A 6,002-nucleotide genomic window follows, 5' to 3' on the forward strand; every position below is an offset into this window, starting at 1 on the left:
TTTCAATAATTTCACTATCATTTAGAAAAGGAAAAACATCATTTTAGATCTTTTTTTTTCCCTTTTTTTAAAGAAAAGAATGTATGGGAAGATTATGTCCGCTGCTTTTAATACCACCTGTATCAATGCACACCCTGGCCCAATGGGCGCTTGTCACAATGCATGTAGGCTTCAGCATGCTTGGACCATGTGCCGATACCATGAAAAATCCCTTGGGGGATTGTTTGAAGGAGATTGGATCCAAATGGACTGGTGCTAAATTTCACATGTATTTTGTTGAGATTGAGTTTCTAATTATGTCCCGACCAACATCGAAATAATGTTTACAGTTCAGAAGCTTCTTTGCCCACACTTTTACAGGATATAATTTAAGATCTACATACTAGAATCCTCAATCAGGAGATGTAAAAAACACCTTGATCATTGCGATACTTTCACTTGTAAAGCCCTTCTAAGCATCTTCAAATTTTCTAAACTCTGATTGTATCTCCTTTCAAATTTAAATATGAACTGCTAGATTTTTATCAAACACCCACCATCAATTGAAAAAAATAAAGTATAGCATTTAACCCGAAGTTATATCCAAGCTGAACCTGAACCAAACAAAGAAGCTAGACCCATTAGTTGGTCATGAAATTGGAACCTGAATTCGGTCTGCAGAATGCAGCCAACCTAAACTTCCTTTTTAATGACTTGACGGCTTGAGGGCTCCTGAACCGAACCTGATCTGATCTGCGAAACTAACGTGTCAGGTTCGATGGGCCACTGAGAACATGGGCTAGAAATTCTTCGAAAAAGGGGAATTAGAAAATGTGATAACACTTGTGATAGGAAGGGCTCTTGGGGCCCCTGCATTTGATAGAGGACCGTTATGGCAGCTGGTCCAATACCCAGAGATGAGTTGAGTTCTCTCTGGAACCATGATTACTGGTAATTTAGCCCTTTAATTTTTAGGACATCTCCATTGGAACGTAATTTCCTTTGAGGGTGTAACTGAGCCGAGCGTCATGAAGCAGCCCAAGCTTGGAAGGCCTCGACTGTAATGCCGGTCTATTTCGCAGCTTAAGCTGAGATCAAATGTATTTTGAGGGCTAATTCGACAAATGACAAAGAGCTGATCATCAATCTTATGTGGCTGAGTCCGGTCATTTTACATGACCGGACTCGGCATGTAACAAAGCGAAAATTAAAGTATTAACCATGACTCAGTCATGATATGCTGCTAGCTTCGCGAGAGAAACATGACTCGATCTAGTCTAGTCTAATAAAGCGAAAGCTCGGCCCGTGATCAACTATTGGTATTGCCCAGACTGGCCGTATTATCACTGTAGTTTGTTCGTAGGTCATAGCCACTGATTTAAAGTATATACAAGTCTTGCACCCAAAAAAAAAAAAAAAAGTATATACAAGTCGATAAACATTAGAATGTGCAATACCCAGCAGCTGATCTAAAAAAATACGTCATAGGAAAAAGAAAAAAAAAAAAACAAAGCCCCCAACGGACCAACCCCACTAATGGGAACATTAAAAATTTCCAAAAGGGGTGTTCCCTAAGCTTCTACAACTAGGGCTCAGGCCGCTAGTCAACTAAAACTAAAGCGAGTCTTATCAACGTTTATATTTCCCAAATCTTAATCTATCACTCTAACATATCTTTCAAACCTCCCTATATGAAATAAATTAGAGACAAACTATTAAAGTTGGCCCATTGACTTGTCTAAGTCAAAGTTGGAAAGCCCGAGACCGAAATTTATCTAGGCCCACTTGGACCATGTCTTCTTCTCTAAAGGCACTCCGTCTTCTCCTTAATTGGGCATCTTAAATAACAAGTTACTAAGCTAGTTTGTCGCCACAAAGGTAGGCGATACCGATCTGGGGTTTCACCATCTGCCATGCAATTAAGTCGGACTACATGGAGAAAACCTTTGTCAATGCGGGAAGCTGTGGTTTGGCCTTGGTAACCCGGTAGAAGACTTTGTTGTTTGGATTTAGGAGTGAATAAAGAATGATATTATAAGATGCCCCCAAAAAAAGGTAAGATTCATGGCCATTAGTGTCAGATGACAAGCACATGAAATAGTGCTATTTCATGACCTAATATGATCTTAAATTTTATCAAACTATAGGGCCAACTCATTCCACATGTTGAGTGCTGGAATAATGTTTTCTTAGGTTTGGCTGGGCATGACATTCGAGTTATAAAATTTTTATTTTTGTTATAGTGATAGAGGCATCATGAATCGTAGATGGTGATGGAGATCGCCAGCAATAGTAGAGAGGACCTTCGGTTCTTTCAGTCAGTTTAATAGATCAGAAAGTTAATGACTATATCTTTATATATGTTTTATTGTCCCATATGATTCAACAGTAGAAATGTCTAACAATCCTAGTTAATCACCGATCCAAATCGAGTTGCTAATCAAATGGGTTTTAGTGGCGATATAGTACACAACCAGACATCACCAATCTGATGAAACAAATAAAAACACAAGAAAAAAATGATGCAGCTGATTTTTCTGGGCATTGCAATAGCATAAGCATTCTCAAAAGAGGGGGAAAAAGAAGAAAGTGCCCTTTTCCCTTATTTATTAGGGAGTACAATTTGGTGGAAACATATATAGGGTAGCGCGACTGCAATCTAGCTGCCGTTGATCGTGCAAATTCGTTTAGGAATTAAGAATCCATATACAATTTTACGAATTGAAGTAGCAAATCTCCCATCCAAAAGGAGCAAACCAAAACCATGGCAGGGCGCAACCGCATAATTTCAAATTACATCCTTGATATGACCCATAAAAAAACAACCCCAGATTCCTACCAACATGTCGATTGGGCGTTAAAACGTCAGCTCATAAAGTTGAGCTGTAACCGACCTTGCGTGCCATGCTTTTTTTTTTTTTTTTGTACAAGTGTCTTTTACTTGGAGCCCTGTCTAGACATGACTTTGCTTTTTTTTTTTTTTTTTTTTTTTCTAAATAGCAAAATACGCTACCGTTCATCATGGCATAATCTACGAAGATTCTTCAAGACACTATATTATATATCAATAAGTTAATAATCAAATGCAAGATATAATCCAAGCTACCATACGTTTAAGGATTATGTTGTAGCTGTTGGAAAGAAAGATAAGATGGTTAATCTCTATCTCCATGGGCTTTAGAATTCCCAGGTCGATACGTGCATCGTAGTGGAGAATCCGCACACCTCCATGGGAGGGAGGCACATGAATGGGTGTAAAATGTGGGAGCGGGTGCGGCTGCCAAGGCGCATGGTGCGACGAAGTCACGTGTGCGCGTCCCGTGATCAGGCGGGGTGGAATGTGCTCCTGCTCTGACCCCGGAATCTTTGTTCTTGAGACGACAGACCGTCCCACATGACGCGGTCCACGCTATTTTTAAATTAATCCACACTTCTGTGTCCGTATCTTTCTTGCATTACATTAATAGCCATCAGACCATAATAAATATCGCATCATGTGGCCATACTTTCCTCAATATTTTTTTTTTCCTTGCGTATGGCAGAGAAGCCAATGCTATGCTGATCCCAATATCAGTATTTCCCACGCTTGCGGCATAAGGATGGGGTCTTGGGGAATTAGAAATAATGTGGTGGCAGAGGGGAGTGGATATAATAATATTCTGAGAGAAATGAGGAGGTGAGTGTGCTAATTAATTAACTAAAGAATGGGCGGTTGATTTCTCATCACCGCAAGTGAGGCTATCCTTCGTGTTAAGCTAGCTATGTGAGGGCGACAATCACATGCATATCTTCTTTTTTTTTTTTTTTTTCCTGTTGCAAATTTAACCAGAGAGTGATGAATTCATTCGTTCGCACACAAGATATCCTGTACTAAGCTTGAATGTAGCAGCTTTCCTACAACTCTGTCGACCCGATCGAGTGTCAAACCGCTTCACTGCTTCAAACCAAGCGAAGAGAACCGCTCTCCACCGCGTTGATCCCGGACATGGACCATCCCGAACCACGCATTGGATCCAACAGAACCGAACGAGACCGCCCACCTCAGGCCGCCGACGGATGCTCCACCCTACTTGCACCTTTTGATATATTTTTATTAAAATGAAAAAAAATGGATTAATCTTTTGCCGACTATTTAGTATCAAATCTGGCTGATTTTAATTTTAAAATTAAATTTGAGAAACCTCAGCCATTTAAAAAGAATGATTTTTATTTTCTCATTTATCGGCCGGCTGCAAATTTAAAAAAATTTGCACAATGATTTCAATTTTATACTTTAGAATCTTGTCCATGGACCACTTACAAAATTGAAAAGATCTACATAATTATTCAGTTTTATCATTTAAAATCTTATTTAGAGGTCGATTACATGATTTGAAAGAAAATAAAATGGTTACACATTAGAACTTGTTTAATTGAGAAGTTTTGAATAAGCCTGTAAAGAGAGCAACTTTAAATCAACAAGGGCATTATAAAAAAGAGATCCCATGCTTAGTTCGTCTTGCTCTCTATTTTTCCTTATATTATACGTAGCTTTTGCAATTTTTTTATAAATAGTGAAGCATATTATATTTTTTGGTTAAAGAATCAGCTTTTTTTTTTTTTTTTTTTTTAAAGAAAAGAATCGGCAATTTAAAAAGCTTCTTACTTTATATGTGGTGCGGACTTACTGGTATATGGCTGGTGGCTAGGCTTTTTGTATTAGCTACTGTATCCAAAAAAATTATCAATCTGTTGCATCAAAAAAAATCCACCAATAGCATATATTGTCTCCAAAGTACGACCCGGTTTGTGCCTCAACTGCACCATCCTTTTTAGTTAAAACTATTTCAGGGTAATCTCTACACAATTTCAGGTGGAGAAATATTATGATATCTCAAGGTGTAGGCAGTAGGTTGCAATGATCATTCCAAAATATCACGATAATTATTATAATAAAAAAAATATTTAATATTATCATAATTTTATTATAATAGTTCTTATATGATAAAATAATAATTATCATTATATCACATAGTAATGTAATAATATTATACATAATTATAATATAATATAATATTAAAATATATAAGCATAATTGCTATTGTTGGAGTGATCTGATAATAATTATTATTGTACTGTTGCAAGAAGAGACATTTAGTCCACATCGATTGGAGTCAAGGAGATACTCCTTTATATGAAGTGGAGTTTTTGATACCTTAGGAGGTATCTTTTATGGGGCAAAACCATACGGCTCAACAGTCAAAAGCGTGGCCAACATAAACAATACCTCATGCGCGGCGGAGATATCAAAAAGGAGCCCCGAGGCCACCCAACTGGTGTGGATCTAGAGACTATATTATTTTATTAATTAAATATTAATATTTTACTTTGTATTGTATTTTTTATTAATTTTTATATTCTATATTATGTAATATTAGATCATACTATTGTATTATATTATTTATTATTATTTTTAGTTAATTATTTAAACAAAATAACAATATAATTATATGAATCGGTATTATATATAAAAATATCATAGTTATTTTAGAGTATAATATTATGATAATCATACAACTCAATAATAATGTCAATGAAGATTATTTTACCATGTTGATTGTAAGGTGGGACACTCTCTGTATATTAAACAACTAAATACAAGAACTATAGTTATGGTTTTAAGATCCAACTATCCAAGTGAGGCAAATAAGTAGGGGTGGTAAAATTTGATCCGACCCGCCAATCTGACTTGCTTTCAACAGGTTTGGATTTGTATTAAACGGGTTCGGATCATAAATGGATTGATTTATTTAACCTGTTTAATAATTGGATCAGGTTTAAATTTCAGACAGCTGATCCGTTTAACCCATTTAATAAATAGATTGGGTTAAATCAGATCGGATTATAACCCATTTAACCCATGACAGCTGGATCCTTTAGGGGCTTTAGGCTTTAGAGGTTCCGAATTCCGACTTCGGGTTTGGTCATTCGCGGTTTCGCTGTTCGCCATTTCAGTCCCTTTCTATTTTTCCATCTCATCTCGT

The sequence above is a fragment of the Elaeis guineensis genome, chromosome 11 (assembly GCF_000442705.2).
Source record: "Elaeis guineensis isolate ETL-2024a chromosome 11, EG11, whole genome shotgun sequence".
In the NCBI taxonomy this organism is placed as follows: Eukaryota; Viridiplantae; Streptophyta; class Magnoliopsida; order Arecales; family Arecaceae; genus Elaeis; species Elaeis guineensis.